The following is a 24,910-nucleotide window of genomic DNA, read 5'->3' as shown; positions in this document are numbered from 1 at the left end:
GAGAAAGATGAAGAAACTAAATTGAATCAAAGATTCAAGATGCTCAAATCAATGATCTTGTTTGGCCCATCTTATAAAGATCATCCACATAATAACCCATAATCCATTTTCGGCCCATTATTATTAATGAAACGGATTAACAAATTTAATCAACATTCAATAATATAAACCCCTTCATGTTTAATGTATGAGATCACTTAATTGAAATTTAGATCCTCAATAGCATAATTATTGTATTGTTAATGGCTTGTTAGTCCATATGATTTGAAATAATACAAAGTGACAAAAAAAAAGTTACATAGATGATAAAAGTTCGTATATAATTTTACGGTTTGAAACTGGCTGCAGTCAAAAATGGCAAAACAAATTAGAATGGATCATTATTTAAATATTAGAGCATCTCCAACACAAGGTTGGTGAGAGGTTTTTAAAATAAAAAAAACTGAATAAAAAAATTTAAATTATTGTAGATATGAGATTTGAGATTTATAATTTTAGAGCGGTAGTGAAAATTCAAACCTATTCTTTTGTATTAAATTGATGTATATGCATGGAGCCATGCAACTACATGCTATGTATTAAATTGATGTATATGCATGAAGTCATGCAACTACATGCTATGAATTATATCATAAAAAAGTTCATTTAAAGCTTTAACCATTGGGAATGTTTCCATGAGGTTTTATAATATTGACATGACATATTGAAATCATAAAAAAAAATTCATTTAGAGTTTTAACTATTGGAGACGCCCTTAACACCTATCTTGTCATCGAAAATAGAGAACTCATAACATCAACCAGCAAACATTCATGCATGAAACTCAGTACATTTCCGAGGTGCTGAGATGAACGTAATCGTCTTTTGTCATGTGAAACTCAGTACATTTCCAGGGACGCTGGGTAAGCGCAATTGTCTTAAAGACACGTGAAACTCAGTACATTTCACCAGCAACAAAAACTTGCAAGAAGTTCCAAACAGATTGATACCATATTTATAGTTTACTCAATTGATGGATTGAGAACATGCCCAGTGAACATAAATGGGTTATGACCCCACTGGTCGTCCGAGTTAGTACGTGATGGGATGCTTGCCACATAAATGGGTGATCAGCTTCAAAGTCCAGTGGATCCATGGGTAATGACCTTGACATCCCATGCATCACTGCAGCAGAAGCAGTAGCTGCTTTTGTTCCTTCTTCATTGACTTCAATGAAGGATTTGTGGAAAATTAATGATACATAGAGGGTATGTCTAATAGACGAATCCACCATTTCTGACAAATCTGCATCTGCACTGAACAGACCCAAACTTTTAACACTGCAGACGCTTCAAAACCAAATGATATCTTGAATTTGGGCAGCTTGAATTTGTTCACTTCAACCTTTCACATTGAAAGAAAACGTGTTAAGAGCTCAGATTCACTGTTTAACTTCTCCTCAAAACTCCATAGACCATCTTTGGCGTCTGGCAAAAAGATATACATAGAGAATGACCTTTTATCTTCACCTTGCTTATAGGGAAGCCTAAGAACCTTGAATCCATCGTATGAGGCCAGAAACTGTTTTTCCCAACTAGTCATAAGCCACTTCGACAGATGTTCCATTCAGGAGGTAGAATTCAGAGTTTAATGTCTTAGATGCATCAAACTCTTCAGTCCAGGATCCTTTGAAGTAGAGTGCATTCCCCAGGACCAATCTAGTGTCACTGTCGACAGATCCGGGAGGAGGGAGCTCTTTGATCAAGTTTGATTCTTGAAGTAACATTTTCAACCCGGGCGTTAATTTCATCTGCTACCACATCAGCCTTAATAATTAAAGGTCAAGAATGTTAGTATATTGGCAAAATGTTCAAAAAAAGATAACGATAAGTATTGAATGTCATGATAGCCTTCCAAAACAAATCTAAATCCGTGGTAATTGGACATTATACTATAACACTTCCCAAAAAGGCAATAAATATGTAAAACCATGAAGTTTTCTAAAACCAATACATTGAGATCATTTCTTTTCTACGGTCCCATTCAACTGTTCCAAGACATTGACAGCGCCATTAGCCACTGCTCATGCTGGAAAATTGTCGTTGGTTGGCTCAGAATAATGACTTCTTTAACTCTTAGCAATTGATGATCTCGGAATTCATCATAATCACTTTTTGTGCATAAAAAAAATGATTAATAAAGATTTTTTTGTGTAAAATAAGTTATAGTGACACCTACCAAAAAAATAAAAGGTCACAAAACTAAGTTAGAAGCATTTCATTTGTATCTTTTGTAGAATGTCTTAATGCTACCAGATCTAACTATGTGATCCCTAATACATCAGGCTCCCAAATCTGTGAAGTGGAGAGGTGCCTTGATCTTGAATAAGGCTACAATGACAGCTACCTAGGTAAGATTGCAGAGAAGTAGATTGTGCTGAGTCCTAAACAAAAGAAGAATAATGTTGTGTTTGTGTGTGTTTGTGGTGGGATCCACTACAAAAAGAAAGAACGAAGGTGGGAGTTATGAATCTAGTGCAACCAAACCGTATCGAATTGAGTTCGGTGAATAATGAGGATGCATATTCTATTTCTAAGAACCACCTAATGACCGATATTTTGGAGAAGAAATACATATCGTGAACTGATGATATATGCCCTTCTCAAAAAAACTTTCCTGTGATAAAACGATGTAAATAGGAATATAAAACGTCACCTTTGTTCGGAAATCTATTGCTTTGACCTCCGCGTATTGGTGACGATATCGTTAAAGGATGGCTTCAGCGTCACCGAACCTTTCCTAGACAAAGACTTTCAACGAAATTTAATATTTAATTTCCTTATAGTAACCTTAGGTTTAACCAAAAAGAACAATCGAATCACAAATTTAAAAAACAAAAGAAACACAAAATCGAAAACATAAATTTGATAGCCTAGATTTACTAGCCTCTTGTGTTTGGTATTTCAAGATCTAAATAAAAGAATGAACTAGTTATGATGCGGAAACTAATAACTAGTTATACCTTTTGTAGCTTATAGACTTCACAATCTTCTGCCGTATTCCTCTTCTTATCTCGGACGTCGTGTGGGCGACGATCTACCGAGACGAGAATCCACCCAAGCTTCCTTCTTCTCCTTGCAAATTTCGGCCACCAAGAATCTCCTAGAGATGAAGGTCTTCGGCCACCAACCAAGCTCCAAGGGATGCTAGGAAACAATGCCTCCTATCTCTTCTTCTTCTCCAAGCAAAATCCGGCCACCAAGATCTCTCCAAGAAGATGATGCCGTCGGCCACTTAAGAAGAGGAATAGGGGAAGAGAAAGAAGAGAGGGTCGGCCACCACAAGGAAGAGAAGAGAGGAATACTAAATGTATATTGTTATGAGGTGAGACACCTCTACCCTCTCTTTTATATTCTTTGGTCTTGGCAAATAAGGAAAGTTTTAATAAAAACTTCCTTATTTTCTTTGCCATAGAAAGGAAAATTTAATTGATTAAAAAATTTTCTTTTATCTATCTATGTGGCCGACCACCTCAATTCCTCCAAATAAGAAAAGTTTTAAACATAAAATTAAAACTTCCTAATTTGTTTCTGGAAATTTTTAAAATAAAAATTTCTCTTTAAAAATTCTCTTAATGGTGGGTTATAAAAGGAAACTTTTATAAATTAAAATCTCTCTATTAAAATATGTGGATGATTACAATAAGGAAAGTTTTTCTCAAAATTAAAATCTTCCTTTCAATCTACAAATAAGGAAAGATATCAAATCTTTTCTCTTAATCTTTTGTAGAAACTATAAAAAGGAAAGATTTAATTTTAAAACTCTCTTTTAAAATCATAAGGATGGTTAAATAAAAGGAAAGTTTTATCAAAAATTAAAATCTTCCTTTTAACTATAAATAAGGAAAGATATCAAACCTTTCTCTTAATCTTTTGTAGAAAACTATAAAAGAAAAGATTTAAATATTAATCTCTCTTTTAAAACCATGACTTCCACATAAGAAAAGATTTTTAAAAAATAAAATCCTTTTAATTTAATGTGGTCAGCCAATTAAGCTTGGGTTCAAGCTAGGGCCGACCACCAACTCACATTGGTTTGGTCGGCTCTAGCTTGGGCTCCAAGCTAGGCTTGGCCAGCCACCTTAAGGTGGGTAAGAAGGTGGGTATGGGTGGGTATAACACTTTATAATTAAGAGCCTACGACAGGGACCGAGAGGAGGAGTTGGTTTTGGTCTCCCGATGAACTTGAGCTTCCCGTGTTCGCCCCGAACACCTAACTCAAGTTCATCAATAATATCTCATTCCACTAAAGAGTAATTATTGAACTACCGCATTAATCCCATATTACTATATGAGCTCCTTCTTATCATGAGTGTGTTAATCTCCCTGTGTTTAAGATATCGAATGTCCACTAATTAAATGAGTTACTGACAACTCACTTAATTAATATCTAACTCCAAGAGTAGTACCACTCAACTTTATTGTCATGTCGGACTAAGTCCACCTACAGGGTTTACATGACAATCTTTATGAGCTCCTCTTGAGGACATTATCAACCTAGATTACTAGGACACAGTTTCATTCTATAATCAACAACACACCATATAAATAATATCATTTCCCAACTTATCGGACCTATTGATTTATCGAACTAAATCGCACCTTTTGATAAATTAAAGAAATGAATATTGAGTATATGTGCTTGTTATTATATCATGATTAAGAGCACACACTTCCATAATAACAAAGGTCTTGTTCTTTTATGCAGTCAGTATAAAAAGAACTTACCTTAAATGGTTCTGCTCAATACACTCAGAGTGTATTAGTGTAATTTTATAGTCAAGATAAACTAATATCAAATTACACTACGACTATTCCAATGGTTTGTTCCTATCCATCTTAGTCGTGAGCTACTGTTTATAATTTATAATGAACTGATAACATGATCTTCTGTGTGTGACACCACACACCATGTTATCTACAATATAAATTAATTAAACAACTATACTTAGCATAAATGTAGACATTTGATCAATGTGATTCTTATATGTTTATACAAAAAGCTAGACTTTTAGTATACACTCTAATAATCTCCCACTTATACTAAAAGACTATGCTGCCATATACCCTGCCATACATCTGATTCCCAACCCTTCAACATGCCCATCAAAAGCTCTTGCCTTAAGGGCCTTAGTGAAAGGATCTCCCAGGTTATCACCTGATGAAATCTAGGCGGCAACAACTTCTCCTCGTTATAGGATGTCTCATATTGGGTGGTACTTGCGCTCTATGTGTTTACTTGCTTTATGGGCTCGTGGTTCCTTGGAGTTTGCTACTGCACCACTTATTATCACAATACATTTAATAATTTTTGGGCAAACCAAAAATTACATCTAAGTCCATCATGAAGTTTCTGAGCCATACAGCTTCTATGGCTGCCTCAGAGGCTGCCACATACTCAGCTTCCATGGTGGAGTCCGAAAAACATCTATGCTTAACACTCCTCCATTGTTACGGCTTTACCTCCTAAAATAAACACAAAACCCCGAGGTTGACTTACTATTGTCCCTAACAGATTGGAATTCTGAATCCGTGTAACCCACAGAGAGCAAATCATCTGCTTGGTAAACCAGCATATAATCTCTAGTCCTTCTCAGGTACTTTAATATATGCTTTACGACAGTGCAATGTCCCTGTCCTGGATTACTTTGATATCTGCTAACCATGCCCACGGTAAAACAGATATCCGGTCTCGTACATAGTATATATTAGGCTTCCTATAGCTGCGGCATAAGGAACTGCCTTCATTTCTTCTATCTATTTTTATGTCTTCGGAGACATCTCTTTAGATAAAGATATTCCATGCCTAAAAGGTAGAAAACCTTTCTTGAAGTCTTGCATGCTAAAATGAGCTATGATCGTATCGATATATGAAGCTTGGGATAAGCACAACATTCTTTTCTTGCGATCCCTTATTATTTTGATCCCGAGAATAAGTGCACATTCTCCCAAGTCCTTCATATTGAATTGCTTGGACAACCATACCCTTACTTCCGACAACACTTTGATATTGTTTCCAACTATCAAAAATATCATCTACGTATAGTACAAGAAATACCACCACGTTTCCATCACACTTCTTGTATACTCAAGACTTATCTGGACACTTAATAAATCCATAGGTCTGGATTTCTTCATTAAATAGGATATTTCAAAACCTTGAAGCTTTGCTTCAGTCCATAAATAGACCAATTGAGCTTTCATACTAGACGCTCTTTACCCTTTGCAATAAACCCCTCTAGTAGCTTTATATAGATGTTTTCTTCAAGACTTCCATTAAAGAAAACTGTCTTGACATTCATTTGCCAAATCTCATGGTCCATATAAACAGCAATAGATAAAAGAATCTGGATAGACTTAAACATGACTACCGATGAAAAAGTTTCCTTATAATCGATACCCTTTTTCAACAAGCCTTACTTTGAAAGTTTCCACCTTCCCGTCTATCCCTCTTTTTCTATTGTAGACCTATTTACACCCAATGACTTTTACACTATTTGGTGATTCTTCAAGCTCCCAGACATTATTAGAATACATATATTCTAATTTTGTATTCATTGCTCTTTGCTAAGATGCTACATCTTTATCTTGGAGTGATTCATCATATGTCCGGGGATCAGATTCATATTTACCAGGGATCAAGTCCAAAGACTCTCCTAAAATATGAATCTTTCAGGTTGCCTAACAACCCTCCCACTACGATGAGGTATTGTCTGTTGTTGTGTATCATTTGTGATACGTGTTGCAGTTTCTTGTGGTATCTCATCTTGTACTGTTGATACTAGATTAGACGTGTCCTTTATTATTTCTTTAAGAACAATTTTACTCATGGGCTTGTGGTTCATAATATAGTCCTCTTCTAAAAATCGGGTATTGATGCCAACAATGACCTTCTAATTTTTAGGACTATAAACCTCCTTTCGTTTCTCTAGGATAACCCACAAACAAGTGAACCCCTGTCCAACTTATCAGCTGGACTACCCCAATTCTGAATATGCTTCAGACTAGGCTTATGCCCATTTTACAATTCTATGGGAGTAGAGAGTTCTGACTTAGAAGGTACTATGTTCATTGCCGTTTCCAATGTATATCCCTAAAATGAATTGGGTAATTCTGAATAACTCATCATTGATCTAATCATTTCCATAAGAGTCCTATTCCTTCGTTCTGTCACACCATTCTGTTGGGGTATACCAGGTGCAGTCAGTTGGGATTGAATTCCCACATCTGATAAGTGACTTCTAAACTCTCCTAAGAGGTACTCACCACTACGATCTCACCGTAGTGTCTTGATACTTTTACCTTGACGTTTCTCCACATCAGCCTTGTACTCTTTGAACTTATCAAAGTACTTAGACTTGCGGCGTATCAAGTAAATGCACCCGTATCTCGAATAGTCGTCTATAAAAGAGACGAAATATTCGAAACCACCTCTTGCCTGGATAGTCATAGGTCCACACAAATCAGAATGAATCATTTCCAACATATCTTTGGCTCCTTACCCCTTAGACTTAAAAGGTTTCTTGGTTATTTTTTCTTCCAAGTAAGACTCATAGGTTGGAAAGTTTTCCACTACCAATGAACCTAAAAGTTCATCGGCTACCAATGAATCCTACTCAAGTTAATATAACCTAGCCTTAGATGCAAAGATATGATTGGTTCATTTTCGAAGGTTGTTTTCTCTTATTAGAGTTAGAAGATGTGTTATTATTTTTCATTTGTTGCATTGTGGGAGTTATTGGATTATAAATTGCCAACCAACGTACCAGAATTGATAACTTCCCTATTTTTCTTGATAACAACTTTGTTATCAAAATAGATAGAATATCTATCCTTAAATAGTTTTAGAAATTGAAATCAAGTTCTTTTTAAAACTTGGTACGTAAAGACAGTCAATGTTTTATTTCTTTCAAAGGATAAACATCTCCCACTGCAACAGCTGCTACGTACTTATGCAGCGGTGCCCATGTAGACGGTATTTTCCCTTTCATATAGTTGTCAGGTTTCCTGGAACCCCTGCAATGAATTACAGACATGATCAGTGGCTCTCGTATCTACACACCAGGTACCAGTAGATAACACCACTAAATATGTTTCAACAACTAATGAATAAAATACAGTTTTATTGTTCTCATTTCTGAGAGGACAGTTCACCTTAGAGTCCAAGTTTTGTTTCCAATCATTATAATTGGAACTACTAAGTTTATTCTATAGTATAATAGCTAGGGGATTGACAAACATTTGAAATCCTAAGAATCTCAAAAATATTTGGTCAAGACCAACACCTCAAAATCCCCGTGAATTTTGTATGTCACGTTAGTGTGGATGTATACAAATTCAATCTTTAAGAGGAGATTTTATCCATTAATTTTATTAGCTCGTCAACCTAACTTTATGACAAATAAAATTAATAGTTGGTCTATCTTTGATCAAATATTTGACCAAAACTTTAAATTTAAAATAGTATTGATTCCTCAAAACAATATCATTTAAATTCACCAACACCTCAAACACCGTGAATTTTGTATGCCACGTTAATGTGGACGTATACAAATTCAGACATTTGTAAGAGGAGGGTCTTACCCATTAATTATCTTGTCAACCTAATTTTATGACAATTAATAGTTGGTTTTCCTTTGGTCACACAAATAATAGCAGTGACTCCGTTGGGGAGGACACTATTGAATGTGTCTAAGTGTATACCATTACTTGATTACTTATAGGATTGTGCTCCTTCACCTAGAGAAGATCACACAATCCTAAACAATTTCCTATAATTACCCATAAAGGAAGTTTGATCTAGTGATCCACAATCAAACTCATCCGTTGTAGAGGAAGACACTTAGAGCCAACATGCAAGTTTGAATGCATCACCTACAAACCAATAATTATAAAGGAAGTTTGATCTAGTGATCCACAAACAAACTCATCCGTTGTGGAGGAAGGCACTCAGAGCCAACACGCAAGTTTGAATGCATCACCTACAAACCAGTAATCATTTATAAAGGATGTTTGATCTAGTGATCCTCAAAAAAACTCATCTGTTGTGGAGGAAGACACTCAGAGACAACATGCAAGTTTGAATGCATCACTTACAAACCAGTAATGGAGACCGCAGAATTTATTTAAAATCCCTCTCACACTTAGTTATTTAAGGTGAGGAATTTTATCATGCAATCACACATCACATGCATGTAGGACCGTTGGGCCGGCTAGAAGGGGGGTTGAATAGCCCTAAAAAATTAAAATCGACCCTTCTCGACTTTTCAAACCAACACTTGAAGAATAATAAAATAAACAGAAAATAAAAAAACTGAGGCACCGGATTTGACTTGGTTACAACTGGGGAGGTTGTTAATCCAAGGAAGATGATCACACTACTATTTCCATTAGGCGGAGAAGCCTCTTTTACAGTAGTGTAGACACAGAAAGAGAGAAGCTAATCTAAACAGTGGAAGCGCACAAGTGTTGTTACAATTTCTGAACTGATTAAAAAGCTTCTGGACCAAGGCTATATTTATAGCCTTGGTCGGGGCACCTGGAAGGGGTTCCGGGCGCCCTGGGGGGATAAAACTTTATCCCCCAATGTTCAGATCGCGTTTGACGCGATCTGGTCAACAAACCAGCTCCGGGCGCCCGGAATGGTTTCGGGCGCCCCGGGCTGCTCCGGGCGCCCGGAATGGTTTCGGGCGCCCCGGAGCCTAAAGTCAACAAATGTTGACTTTTTCATCCGGGGACCACTGCTCCGGTTCAGTTCGTCTCGGTCCGGGTCTTCAACTCCGGATCTGCTTGCTTGGGTGATCTCTGCCATCCGAAAAAGGGCTCACCCGAACCCAACTTCCGGTCTTCTCGAGCGGGCTTCCCTCCGGCTTCTCGTCCCTCGGAATCGTCGCGTGTTTCCTTCTCGTCCGTTGGCGTACTCATCCGCAGTCTTCGTCTCTCGGATGCACCACGTGTCATCCTTCGCGCTAGCTGCGTCTCTTGCTCCTCGAGCAGTCTTCCGCTCTGTCTTTCGTCCCTCGGAACCACCGCACGCTTCCTTCTCGTCAGCTGGTGTACTCTTCCGCAACGCCTCGTCCCTCGGACGCACCGCGTGTCGTCCTTCTCGTTAGCTGCGTCTTCCACTCGACTACCTGTGCTCCTAAGCTCCTGCACACTTAGACACAAGGTTAGAAACACACAAGACCTAACTCAACTTTTTGATCACACTAAAATAACCTTGAGGGTTCCAATAATGCACACACACATCACAGTAAATAAAAGCAATAAATATGAAAATTAATTTTCCAACTATTATGGCTTCTTCCATTTCTGTCCTCCGTGTGCTGCCAGCCCTAGGGTTCATGTCGTCGGGTCCATCGAGCTTCCTTTTCTGCTGCGCCTCTGGTGCTCCAATAGTACTACGCCTTGCAAGGATACGATCCGCGACAAAATAGAATTTTACATATATCGATCCTATATTCCTCAAGGGAATGTACATGAAGTATAGATCGAACAAAAAATGTAAAATCCTAGGGCTAATACAACTCCTGCTGTATACAATCATGCACACACAATAAAATGCTCTTGACATGTCCAAGGGTCAATCACACACAATCACATTAAACCATAATAGTTGGAGTCTGCAACCACAGAGTTAGCATATCCTACTATTATCCTGCCTAAAATATGTATGACATGTGCATAATTAAACTGAAAACTAAACACACAGAGGCAAACCTTAGCTTTGATACCAATTGTTTGTTGCTATCCGGAATATCGTACTGGTTCCCCTGTACAAAAATTTTGTACAAGTCCTGAACCTTTCCTAACAACTTATTGTGTTCTTTAGAAATTAAATTTGGAATCACAAACAGAACTTAACATCATTGATTCCAAATTCAACTTATCTGTTCTTAGTGGTTTAGACTTGGATCACAAACGATGCTTAACATTATTGATCCAAATCCACCCATGTTACAAATTCAATTAAATATTAATTTCAGAGATCGGCTTCCAGGTTAAACATGGCGAGGCACTAGACCTTCTTGGGTATGGGAGCATCCACCACTTCCTAGACAAAACCTTTCAACGAAATTTAATATTTAATTTCCTTATAGTAACCTTAGGTTTAACCAAAAAGAACAATTGAATCACAAATTTTAAAAACAAAAGAAACACAAAATCGAAAACATAAATTCGATAGCCTAGATTCATTAGCCTCTTGTGTTTGGTACTTCAAGATCTAAAAAAAAGGATGAACTAGTTATGATGCGGAAACTAATAACTAATTATACCTTTTGTAGCTCATAGACCTCACGATCTTCTATCGTATTCCTCTTCTTATCTCGGACGTCGTGTGAGCGATGATCTACCGAGACGAGAATCCACCCAAGCTTCCTTCTTCTCCTTGCAAATTTCGGCCACCAAGAATCTCTTAGAGATGAAGGTCTTCGACCACCAACCAAGCTCCAAGGGATGCTAGGAAACAATGTCTCCTATCTCTTCTTCTTCTCCAAGCAAAATCCGGCCACCAAGATCTCTCCAAGAAGATGATGCCGCCAACCACTTAAGAAAAGGAATAGGGGAAGAGGAAGAAGAGAGGGTCGGCCACCACAAGGAAGAGAAGAGAGGAATACTAGATGTGTATTGTTACGAGGTGAGGCACCTCTACCCTCTCTTTTATATTCCTTGGTCTTGGCAAATAAGGAAAGTTTTAATAAAAACTTCCTTATTTTCTTTGCCATAGAAAGGAAAATTTAATTGATTAAAAAATTTTCCTTTTCTCTATCAATGTGGTCGGCCATTTCAATCCCTCCAAATAAGGAAAGTTTTAAACATAAAATTAAAACTTCCTAATTTGTTTCCGGAAATTTTTAAAATAAAAATTTCTCTTTAAAAATTCCCTTAATGGTTGGTTATAAAAGGAAACTTTTATAAATTAAAATCTCTCTATTAAAACATGTGGATGATTACAATAAGGAAAGTTTTTCTCAAAATTAAAATCTTCCTTTTAATCTACAAATAAGGAAAGATATCAAATCTTTTCTCTTAATCTTTTGTAGAAACTATAAAAAGGAAAGATTTAATTTTAAAACTCTCTTTTAAAATCATGAGGATGGTTACATAAAAAGAAAGTTTTATCAAAAATTAAAATCTTCCTTTTAACTATAAATAAGGAAAGATATCAAACCTTTCTCTTAATCTTTTGTAGAAAACTATAAAAGGAAAGATTTAAATTTTAAACTCTCTTTTAAAACCATGACTTCCACATAAGAAAAGATTTTTAAAAAATAAAATCCTTTTAATTTAATGTGGTCGGCCAATTAAGCTTGGGTTCAAGCTACGACCGACCACCAACTCACTTTGGTTTGGCCGGCCCTAGCTTGGGCTCCAAGCTAGGCTTGGCCGGCCACCTTAAGGTGGGTAAGAAGGTGGGTATGGGTGGATATAACACTTTATAATTAAGAGGCTACGACAGGGACCAAGAGGAGGAATTGATTTTGGTCTCCCGATGAACTTGAGCTTCCCGTGTTCGTCCCGAACACCCAACTCGAGTTCATCAATAATATCTCATTCCACTAAAGAGTTATTATTGAACTACCGCACCAATCTCATATTACTATATGAGCTCCTTCTTATCATGAGTGTGTTAATCTCCCTGTGTTTAAGATATCGAATGTCCACTAATTAAATGAGTTACTGACAACTCACTTAATTAATATCTAACTCCAAGAGTAGTATCACTCAACTTTATTGTCATGTCGGACTAAGTCCACCTACAGGGTTTACATGACAATCTTTATGAGCTCCTCTTGAGGACATTATCAACCTAGATTACTAGGACACAGTTTCATTCTATAATCAACAATACACCATATAAATAATATAATTTCCCAACTTATCGGGCCTATTGATTTATCGAACTGAATTACACCCTTTGATAAATTAAAGAAATGAATATTGAGTATATGTGCTTATTATTATATCATGATTAAGAGCACACACTTCCATAATAACAAAGGTCTTGTTCTTTTATGCAGTCAGTATAAAAAGAACTTACCTTAAATGATCCTGCTCAATACACTCAGAGTGTACTAGTGTAATTTTATAGTCAAGATAAACTAATACCAAATTACATTACGACTATTCTAATGGTTTATTCCTATCCATCTTAGTTGTGAGCTACTGTTTATAATTTATAATGAACTAATAACATGATCTTCTGTGTGTGACACCACACACCATGTTATCTATAATATAAATTAATTGAACAACTATACTTAGCATAAATGTAGACATTTGACCAATGTGATTCTTATATGTTTATACAAAAAGCTAGACTTTTAGTATACACTCTAACACCAATAACATTAATCTTTCTATGCGTTATTTATACATGTATCCTAAATATTTATGGATGAATTTTCACGTTCAAATCATGTTTTATACTTATACTATATATTATAATATTATTCGAGTTTCAGTGACTAATCTATATAATTTATCGATCAAGGAACTAGTATCACATAAAATAGAATTTTAAAAAAAATACTAAATTTTTTCTTTCCAAATGAATAGTATATTCGATTTATCCCAATATGAAATAGAAATTAAGTTCCATTTAAATGATAACACTATAAATGTATTTTTTAAATTTAAAAATACATTAATTTTTAAAAAAACTCTAAAAGCTCCTATCGTCTTTACGTTCGCCTTCTTGTCAGTTCCCGTGTAGATAAATCATTAGCATCAATTGGCATTCGACTTCTGAGATAACCTGCATAGTTATACTTATATGAGTAGTTGTACCAGCATCTATCCATCAAGTGTTATTAGATACAATAGTTAGGTTGACTTCTGAACTAACAAAGTTGAGAAGTATACCTTTTTTAACACGTCAATTAAGGTATCTGGGGCAATTATTCTTTAGATAACCTTTCATTTTATAAAATAAACAAATTGAGTTTGAATTTTATTGCTTTTGCACTTTATGTCCTGAACTCTAGTCACTGCAAGTTGTTTACCCTTACTATTATCATTACCAATTTTTTTCTTAAGATGAGAATACAAAGTGAGCACTATGAGATGTGTCATACCTCAATCTCTCTTCTTCTTATACACACTAAGCTATGAGAGAATTCAATGTTCACTTCTCCTTTTGAATATTGTGACTTATCTTAAAGACAATGAACTATGTAGGCAGAGAGATTATGATGAGATTCATAAGTATACTTTTAAACATTTCTAACTTTAGTGTCTTAAGTCTTGTAACTAAGTTTGACATCTTTATGGTATACTTCCTCATGTTACCCTTCCCATTGTATCATAGGAATACTAATTTTGTAAAAGTGTAGAAGTCTCGATCTTTTTATTTGAGGAGAATCGGTCTGCTAATTCCTTAATTAAGGTTTTGGCATCTTCATTCTTAGTTATTGAATCACTAACTGATTCTGGAATGGACATTTTCATGATCATAAGACTCATACGATTCGATCGCTCCCACTTATCATAAATCACCTTTTGATCTATAGTGGAATCACTAAATAAAGGTGTAGGACGATCATGCTTAAATACAAAGTCTAAATCAATGCAGCTTAATAATACTGTTATATATTGTTTCCATTGTCTAAAGTTTATACCACAAGAATATTGTTTAGATTAGTCGACTTTGAGAACACTATATAAACAAAAGCAAAGAGCATAAGTTAAATTTTCTAAACAAAGTATATACCATTATAGTTGTGTAGTAACAAAATGCAACAAACATGAATACTGTTGGTGCAACCTTAGGTCAAGGTTGACCTGGTTACCCGACTCGAGTTGACTTGACTCGAGTTGTATTTTGATGTTTGACTTGGGAAGATTGTTGATGCAACCTTAGGTCAAGATTGACCTAGTTGAGTTGTATGTTGATGTTTGTCGAGAAGAGAGTTCTATTCTTGATGTTTGACAAGAATAGATGTTTAGGAAATTGTTGGTGCAACCGTAGGTCAAGGTTGACCTGGTTGACCTAAATTCGGGAAAAGTCCAAGCAGGGAGCTTGGCACGCGAAAAGTTCAAGTATGGAGACTTGGCACGGGAAAAGTCCAAGTATAGAGACTTGGCACTGGAAAAGTTCAAGTATGGAGACTTGGCACCGGAAAAGTCCAAGCAGGGAGCTTGGCACGAGGGAAAGTCCTAACTGGGATGTTAGGCAGTTGGAAAGTCTTGGTGAGTGAAGCCAGGCAGTGAGAAAGTCCTAACTGGGATGTTAGGCAGTGTGGAAAGTCCTGGCGAGTGAAGCCAGGCAATGGGAAAGTCCTGGTGAGTGAAGCCAGGCAGTGAGAAAGTCCTAACTGGGATGTTAGGCAGTGTGGAAAGTCCTGGTGAGTGAAGCCAGGCAGTGGGAAAGTCCTAACTGGGATGTTAGGCGGTTGGAAAGTCCTGGTGAGTGAAGCCAGGCAGTGAGAAAGTCCTAACTGGGATGTTAGGCAGTGTAAAAACCCTAGTGAGTGAAGCTAGGTGAAAGTCCTGGTGAGTGAAGCCGGGCAAGGGAAAATCCAAATGGATCAAGGATGATCGGACATCTGGTGTTGAGAAGGTCAAGTAGGTCAAGGGAGTGACCGGATACTTGGCGGGGAATTCTAGCAGGTCAAGGGAGTGACCGGATGCTAGGCGCAATGTACCAACAGGTCAAGATTGACCGGATGTTGGTTTGGACTTGGTTTGGGCGAAAACCATGAGCTGGATCGATCCGGTGATCGATCCGGTGATCTGAGAATATTCGATCGAGTCCGGTGACCGATCGATAACATCGAGTATCTTGTGTGATTGATGATCGATCGGTGACCGATCGAGTCGATCGTGAATAGGAGCGGGCGCAGAGGGGCTGATCGGTGCGTGGACCGATCAAGATCGATCGGTCCTCGGACCGATCAGGGATGTTCCTGATCGGCGTGGACCGATCGACGTTCTGATCGGTCCATGGACCGATCATAGACGGAACAGAAGCACGGCTAGGAATGGATCGGTCCGTGGACCGATCCATATGGACTCTGATCAGACCGATCCAGGCACTAGCCGTTGCGACGCAACGGCTAGATTTCTTCTGTGTTTCTTCGCTTTCTTCGCAGGTTATAAAAGGAGGGCTGCTGCTGCGAGCCTCCTTCTTCTTCTTGCTCTTCTTTCTGCTGCTGAGCTCTGCTGAGTTCTTGAAGCGTTGAAGCTTTGCGTGAGCTTCCCTTTGGCTGGGTCACCTGCTGTTGTAGGCGCTTGGAGCTGCTGCTTCTTCCAGTCGAAGAGAAGGCAAGCAAGAGTTTTCTTACTGTTGTATTTCTTGCTGTCTTTCTTTGTATTTCTGTACTCTCCTTACTTGCTGTTGCAAGTGTGTGTTGTGGCGAGGTTTCTCCACCCATAAGGAGTTTGTATTAGCCGGTTCTCCGGGGACTCATCCACCGACGGATTGACTGGACTCGTCCACCTTACGGACACGCCGAGGAGTAGGAGCCCTAATCTCCGAACCTCGTTACATCGGTTTGTTTGAGGTTTGTATTCTTCCTTTCGTTTCTAGTTTATTTTTCCGCTGCGCTAACGAATTGTAGGAAGAAACGAGCGATTTGGGGCGGCTATTCACACCCCCCCTCTCTAGCCGAGTACGAAGGATCCTAACAAGTGGTATCAGAGCGAGGCCGCTCTTCGACGGATCAACACCCGGGGGAGCACGGGCTAGAGATGGATCTCTATGGAGAAGACATCACCATTCCACCCTTCTACGAATGCGGCGACTTCGCGTATTGGAAGGTAAGGATGAAGTACTTTCTTATGACTAACATAATGAATTGGTTTTGTGTACAAGAAGGTTTTACTCCTCCGGTGGATAAGGAAGGAAAACCACTTGAGAAGGAGGAGTGGACAAGAGAACAAATTCACAAATCCGAAATCAACGAAGAGGTAACGAGAATAATTGAATTTTCATTGCCTACTAACATCTTGTGTAAGATAGGTTACAACAATGCCAAGGAATTATGGGATAACTTGGCCAAGTATTATGAGAAGAACTCCACTTCAAGTCATGAAGAGGAGACAAGTGAGTCATCAAGTAGCTCACTTCATGGAGATAGAGGATTAGAAGTTGAGGGCCACTCAACATCTAAAGAAGAAGAGGAGGAGAGTTCTTCTTCAAGTTCGGAGCAAGAAGAAGAAGCTTCTACCTCCGGAAGGGATGAAGGAGAGAGCTTACATCCCACCTCAACCCTAGGTAACTCAAGCAATTTAAGTTCTAGTAAATTGCATATATTATGCTTTGAGTGTAGGGAATTTGGGCACTACAAGAGTAAGTGTCCAAAGAGGGTAAGAAAGACTCCACCGGCGCCAAAGGTCAAGGAAGCCGGAGTCCCGAAACGCAAGGGCAAGGAGCACATCGTGTGCTTCCAATGCAAGCAAAGGGGACACTATAGGAGCCAATGTCCGAAGGGGAGGAAACCTCACAAGGACAAGGGATGCACATCGATAGGGGGAGCTAAGGCAAACCCTAAGGTATCTTTTAAGGCTCATTCGTGCAATTCTAGTAGGATACATGCTAGTAATTTTATTGCATTAGTCAATAATGATAAGCATGTTAACACTAATCAATACATGTGCTTAGGTGCTAAACATGTCAACCTAGATAGGGATACTACTAGGAATGCTAACCCTAGGATTAACACTTCTAAGGTTAAGGAAAACCTAGGTAGAAATCCTAAATCAACTAGACACATGCCTAGGAACACCTCAAGAAAGAATGACAAATCAAAACTTGAGGTATTAGAAAAGGAGAATCAAGTCTTGAGGTCAAGGCTTGATACCCTAGAAAAGACCCTTAAAAATTTAGAGAAGTCAACTCTAGGGCCTAAGGGTCAAATGTCCAAGGACAAGAAAGGTTTGGGTCACAAACCTAAGTCCCAAATGGTCAAGCCCACCTACCACAGTGTTCCATTCGATTATGGAACAAAACCTAGGGCTAGGAAGACCATTACCAAGGTTACAAGGGGAGTCACCCCTATAGTTGACCTTGATGAGACCCAAATGACCAAGGCTTCAAAGACTAAGAGGGTCATTAGGAGGGTTGCTAGGGAAGTCATCCCTAGTGAATTTTTAGTGAACCCAATGAGCTCAAGTAGGTATTGGGTTCCTAGGAGCATTTTCTCTACCCCATAAATGGGTTAGAGAGTGTCAACTCCAATAAGAAGGGTAGTTAACCCAACTTTGAGGAAATTGACACTCAAGGAGCATTTTCAAGGTTTTTGGGAACCTTTGAAAATGAAATGGAATAATCTTTATCATTCACTCCTTGGAAGAGTAAAGTGTGCCGAAGTGAGAATATATTAATCTTACTTTGAATTGACACAATTTGGAAAAACCTAGAGAAATATCAAATTGGGATTTTGATATTCTCTTAGGTAATCAAGGCAATCCGGGCCTTAATTTAGAAGTGCTACTCTTGTAAAATTTTAAAATGGTATAAATCAAACAAGAGATCAAGAAATGCCAATTTGGGTTTTGACATTTTCTTGGAGCACTTTGGGCAATCTAGGATTAGAATTTAAGTTAACTAAGTGATTAAGGATACTTAGATAGGTAATCTAGGTATTTTATTTGTGTTAACTTACCATGGTTGTTTGCCATATGCCATGTCATGACATCATATTTAATTTATGATCATTTGAAATGTCATGATAATGCTTAGGTTATTATATGTCATGCTCTAGTTAAGTTTCATACTTTATGTCATGACATCATGACATTGGCACATGTTTTCCATTTATGATATCATTTATGCCATGTCATCATCTCTTGCATTAATAATCAATTGAATTGATTTAAGGATGAAAAACACATTTTGATATTGAGATCAAATTGGTGTTTAGAAAATGCATGAGAACTTAGCCTAAGTTGACCTTAACCCATATCTCACATCAAATTGACTTGAATGTGGTTTGATACACCTTAGATGTGTGTGAGATATTAGGATCATGAGTTAGGATCAAGGTGCATAGTTCTTGTACCTAGATGACCCTAATTCAAGAAATTAAGGATCATAGGGAAAGCTTGTGTACAAGTCATGAACATCTAGCCCTAAGATTATGGTCCTAAATTCAAATGGTTTTAAAAGCATGTTAAAATTGATTTGAAAAACCTTGATGAAGCTTTCCTAGTGATAGCATTCATCATTGAACATTACGATACAAAGTTGAGTTAAACTTGAACTATCTCAAAGTTTTTGAACTTTGTATCAAGATTGAAAAATGGAAGTTATTTTCATAGAAAACTATTTTTCCATGATAGTGTATGATATGAGGGATGTATCCTCAAAGTTTCGTAATTTTTGGAATTCTCTTGAATTTATTAGGAGTTTCTGAATTTCCGGAAGGGGAAATCAGAGGTTCTGATTTCAGTGGCTGGATCGGTCCGGGGACCGATCCAGGGAAGCTCTGATCGGTCTGCGGACCGATCCAGAGTATTGTGGATCGGTCTGCAGACCGATCCAGTGAGTTCCAGTGGCACGAGTGCGATCTGGTGAAGGGTTGATCGGTTTGGGGACCGATCAGGGCGTGCCGAATTTCTGATTTTTCAGCTGGTGTCTGAAATTTCAGTTATGGAAGTGGTATTTTTGAGTTTCTTAAGGCTTGAAACTCTCCAAGACATTGTTGGTGCAATGGTCAAGGGGGAGTTGACCTTTAGGGGGAGTTTTACCTAATTGTCAAGGGGGAGTTGACTTTTAGGGGGAGTTTTTACTCCTTAAGATTTTTGAGGATTAGTGATATGGGATTATCACTAAGTTGATTGTTGAGTTTAGTATCAAGGGGGAAATTAAGAGTTTCAATGAGAGGTATAGGACTTTCATTAGGAAGAAACTCTTGACCTTGATACCCTCCATCTTCTTTTTGATGTGTGTCAAAAAGGGGAGAGCATTCATTAGAGAATTATTGGAGAACCCAAGTTAGGCTATCGGGTTAACCTAAGCTAGGGGAAGAATGTCAAGGAATGTTCAAGGAAGAACATTGGAATTCTTTTTGATGTGTGTCAAAAAGGGGGAGAATTATTGGAGAACCCAAGTTAGGTTATCGGGTTAACCTAAGGGGAGAATGTCCAGAGAATGTTCAAGGAAAGAACATTGGACATTGGAAGATGGTTGGAAAACCTAAGTTAGGTTATCGGGTTAACCTAACTTGATCTTGGATTTTGTCAAACATCAAAAAGGGGGAGATTGTTGGTGCAACCTTAGGTCAAGGTTGACTTGGTTGACCCGACTCGAGTTGACTTGACTCGAGTTGTATTTTGATGTTTGACTTGGGAAGATTGTTGATGCAACCTTAGGTCAAGATTGACCTAGTTGAGTTGTATGTTGATGTTTGTCGAGAAGAGAGTTCTATTCTTGATGTTTGACAAGAATAGATGTTTAGGAAATTGTTGGTGCAACCGTAGGTCAAGGTTGACCTGGTTGACCTAAATTCGGGAAAAGTCCAAGCAGGGAGCTTGGCACGCGAAAAGTCCAAGTATGGAGACTTGGCACGGGAAAAGTCCAAGTATAGAGACTTGGCACTGGAAAAGTTCAAGTATGGAGACTTGGCACCGGAAAAGTCCAAGCAGGGAGCTTGGCACGAGGGAAAGTCCTAACTGGGATGTTAGGCAGTTGGAAAGTCCTGGTGAGTGAAGCCAGGCAGTGAGAAAGTCCTAACTGGGATGTTAGGCAGTGTGGAAAGTCCTGGCGAGTGAAGCCAGGCAATGGGAAAGTCCTGGTGAGTGAAGCCAGGCAGTGAGAAAGTCCTAACTGGGATGTTAGGCAGTGTGGAAAGTCCTGGTGAGTGAAGCCAGGCAGTGGGAAAATCCTAACTGGGATGTTAGGCAGTTGGAAAGTCCTGGTGAGTGAAGCCAGGCAGTGAGAAAGTCCTAACTGGGATGTTAGGCAGTATGGAAATCCTGGTGAGTGAAGCTAGGTGAAAGTCCTGGTGAGTGAAGCCAGGCAAGGGAAAATCCAGATGGATCAGGGATGATCGGACATCTGGTGTTGAGGAAAGTCCAAGTAGGTCAAAGGGATTGACCGGACACTTGGCGGGGAATTCTAGCAGGTCAAGGGAGTGACCGGATGCTAGGCGCAATGTACCAACAGGTCAAGATTGACCGGATGTTGGTTTGGACTTGGTTTGGGCGAAAACCATGAGCTGGATCGATCTGGTGATCGATCCAGTGATACCGAGAATATTCTGATCGGTCTGGTGACCGATCAGTAACACATCAGTAGCATACTGTGTGATTGACTGATCGGTCTGGTGACCGATCAGGAGTCGATCAGAAGCCGAATAGGAGCGAGGCGCAAGAGGGGCTGATCGGTCTGTGGACCGATCAGTACAAATCCTGATCGGTCCCTGGACCGATCAGGATGTTCCCTGATCGGTCTGTGGACCGATCAGGAGGTTCCCTGATCGGTCCATGGACCGATCATAGACGGAACAGAAGCACGGCTAGGGAATGGATCGGTCTGTGGACCGATCCACATGGAGCCTGATCGGTCCACAGACCGATCCAGGCACTAGCCGTTGCGACGCAACGGCTAGATTTCTTCTGTGTTTCTTCGCTTTTTTCGCAGGTTATAAAAGGAGGGCTGCTGCTGCGAGCCTCCTTCTTCTTCTTGCTCTTCTTTCTGCTGCTGAGCTCTGCTGAGTTCTTGAAGCGTTGAAGCTTTGCGTGAGCTTCCCTTTGGCTGGGTCACCTGCTGTTGTAGGCGCTTGGAGCTGCTGCTTCTTCCAGTCGAAGAGAAGGCAAGCAAGAGTTTTCTTACTGTTGTATTTCTTGCCGTCTTTCTTTGTATTTCTGTACTCTCCTTACTTGCTGTTGCAAGAGTGTGTTGTGGCGAGGTTTCTCCACCCATAAGGAGTTTGTATTAGCCGGTTCTCCGGGGACTCATCCACCGACGGATTGACTGGACTCGTCCACCTTACGGACACGCCGAGGAGTAGGAGCCCTAATCTCCGAACCTCGTTACATCGGTTTGTTTGAGGTTTGTATTCTTCCTGTCGTTTCTAGTTTATTTTTCCGCTGCGCTAACGAATTGTAGGAAGAAACGAGCGATTTGGGGCGGCTATTCACACCCCCCTCTCTAGCCGAGTACGAAGAGATCCTAACAAATACAACTTTATGGGCATTAATTGGGATACCTAGTGCAAAATTACATTAAGTCTTTAGACTAAATTATAATTTGTTGACGGTACTCTCCAAACAACTCATAATTTTTTTCATCTGCCACACAACGCATCTTCCTTTGGGTTTGACACACCATGCACATGATTAACATTATGTATCAGCTTAGTTAATTATGTTTTCGAGTATCACTCACAACACTTATAATCAGTTACATGGTGCATCTTCTCTTGGGCCAACACACTATGTGCATGACTTAGAAGCGAAACTAGACTTGTGAGCTTCCTTAAACATAAATCTGGCATAAAAATGACTTTCCTTTGGGCCAACCATCTTTAGCATAAATATACATTCATCTACACAAATACCCCAAGTATCCCCAATAGTTCTCGTTTTGACGATATTATTGGTTGCTAGTCCCTTGCGGCCAACAAGAGGGGGTGGATTGCCTTGCATAATAAAAACAAGAAATACCTTTCTTGATCTTATAGCTTGATTAAAATAAACACTTGTACAAAAAAAAATTAAGAAGCTAATTAATAAAAAAGAAAAAGACACAGAGATTTACTTAGTTTGCAATCAGGGAATTGCTGATCCAAGACGTTAAAAGCTCACTATCAAATCTCCTTCTCGTGGAGAAGCCTCTTACAGTAATTAAAACACTAGATTACAAAGCTAAACAGAAAGAAGATTGTTTACAAGTGTTGTGTTTAGCTACTAAGATCAAAGCTGTATTTATAGCCTTGATCCGAGCGCTTTGAAGGGTCCCGGGCCCCTTGACGTGTATAAAACTTTATCCACGTCGTAACGGATCGCAACAGCTGGCATTTTGATAAGATTTTTGGTCTAGGCGCTGGACCGGGCTGAACCAACCCTCGACCAGAGCGCGAGCCCAGGGCGCCCTGCCTGCCCCAGGGTTCCAACCGCTCGGACCAAAGTCAACTTCGTGTTGACTTTTGGTCTGGGTCTTCCGCTTCGCTTCCTCTCACTTGGGTGATTTCGGCCATCCGGAATAGGGCTCACCCGAACCATTTTCCGACCTTCTCGAACAACCTTCTGCTCCGACTTCTTGTCCCTCAGAAATGCTTCGCGCCTCCTTCTCATCCGCCAGCGTACTCTTCCGCATCGCCTTATCCCTCGAGCGCACCAAGCCCATAGACTCTCTCTTGTGTCGTCCTTCACGCTAGCTGTGTCTATCGCTCAACTTCCTGTGCTCCTAAGTTCCTGCACACATAAACACAGGGCATCAAACCACAACATAACCTAACTTGATTTGGTTGATCACATCAAAATTACAACAAGGTACTTACAATCTCCCCCTTTTTGATGTGAGTAAACCAAGTTAAGTTAGGATAAACAAAAAATAAATAATAGTAAAAATAACAAGTATAACAGTAAAAATAACAAGTATGTGATAAAAAAAATGTACCCTCCCCTACACTTAATCTCTTATTCTCCCCATTTGATCACATTAAAAATAAGGGTAATATTAAAATAACTTGGAAATAAATCTAAAACAGTCTCTAAGGCAAAATTGAATAGATAAATAAAATTGACCAAATAATGCATTTTTAGAGAAATAATTATTAAAATTATTTTTAATTAGAAAAAATATCAAAAAAAAATTTTATAACAGTTTACCAGATATATCCAAAGCAGTAATAAAAATTTGAAAAGAAACTGAAAATAATTTGAGCAATAATAAATTATTTCAAAAAAGATATTTTCTGATAAAAAATTTCTTAAAATAATTTTTAAGCTCAAAAAATCTTGAAAAATTTTCTGAGTATGTATTATAGCAAGTAATTTTGCAAAAAAAAAAAAATTCAAAAAATAACTTTCGAGAATTTTTAATATTAAAAGGTAGAACTTGGATAAATAATTCATATAAAATTCAATAATGGTCAAAAAAAATTTTGAAAATATTTTCTTGAATAGGGAACATGATAAATTTTCACAGAAAAATAAATTTTACAAAAATTACTCTGCGAATTATTTTTAAATTAAAAATATAATTTTTGCTAAAAACTTTATAAAAAATAACTTAACGGTCAAAAAAATTTAAAAATTTTTCTACAGATTAGTGATGAAATTCTTTTTCTCAGAAAAATTAAAGAATAAATTAATTTCTAAAAAAAATTATGTGAAACAATTTATTTAGATAATTCTAATTAATTTCTAACAGAAATCATGCAAAGTAATTTATTTGAAAATATTAGACAATTAAAAAAAACTTTAATTCAATTTAAAAATAAGGCATGCATAAAAATTTAATCTAAGTATAATTTTGGAACCCTACCTATTAGATTAATCAGAAATTTTTCAGAATATATTTTGATAATAATTTTTTGATTTGACCCTTATGATATCTAAGATGTCAATTGAGTCATTGCAAATTTCTAAATTTTGAAGGAATAACATTCGAACATGCAGAATTTCTTAAATTTTATATTTGTTCTTTTAAATTTTTATTTTCTATTTTTAGTTTGTCGAAATTTTTCAATTGACAAGATATTGCTAAGATTCCTTTTAACTAATTATTTTATTTTAATAATTTTTATTATCATTTTCTAATTGACAGGAAGTTTTAGACAAGATTTTTATAAACTTGTACAACTTGTTAGGAGACAAAGATTATACCTGACTTACCTCGTCGACCCCTTGATCTGAAGCTCCCCTATAGTCCTGCTTCCTTCTGACACTGCTCCCTTTTCATCTATGCTCTCAATGCTCAT

At 38.1% G+C, this 24,910-nt stretch overlaps 1 pseudogene; it reads right to left on the bottom strand.

Annotated features, from left to right (window-relative positions):
- Positions 1-867: 867 nt before the first annotated feature.
- On the bottom strand, positions 868-24,910 carry LOC122044298 (annotated as a pseudogene).

Source organism: Zingiber officinale, chromosome 1B (genome assembly GCF_018446385.1).
Source record: "Zingiber officinale cultivar Zhangliang chromosome 1B, Zo_v1.1, whole genome shotgun sequence".
Classification (NCBI taxonomy): domain Eukaryota; kingdom Viridiplantae; phylum Streptophyta; class Magnoliopsida; order Zingiberales; family Zingiberaceae; genus Zingiber; species Zingiber officinale.
Note: the sequence above shows the minus strand (reverse complement) of the source record. Positions and strands in the feature narration are given on the sequence as shown.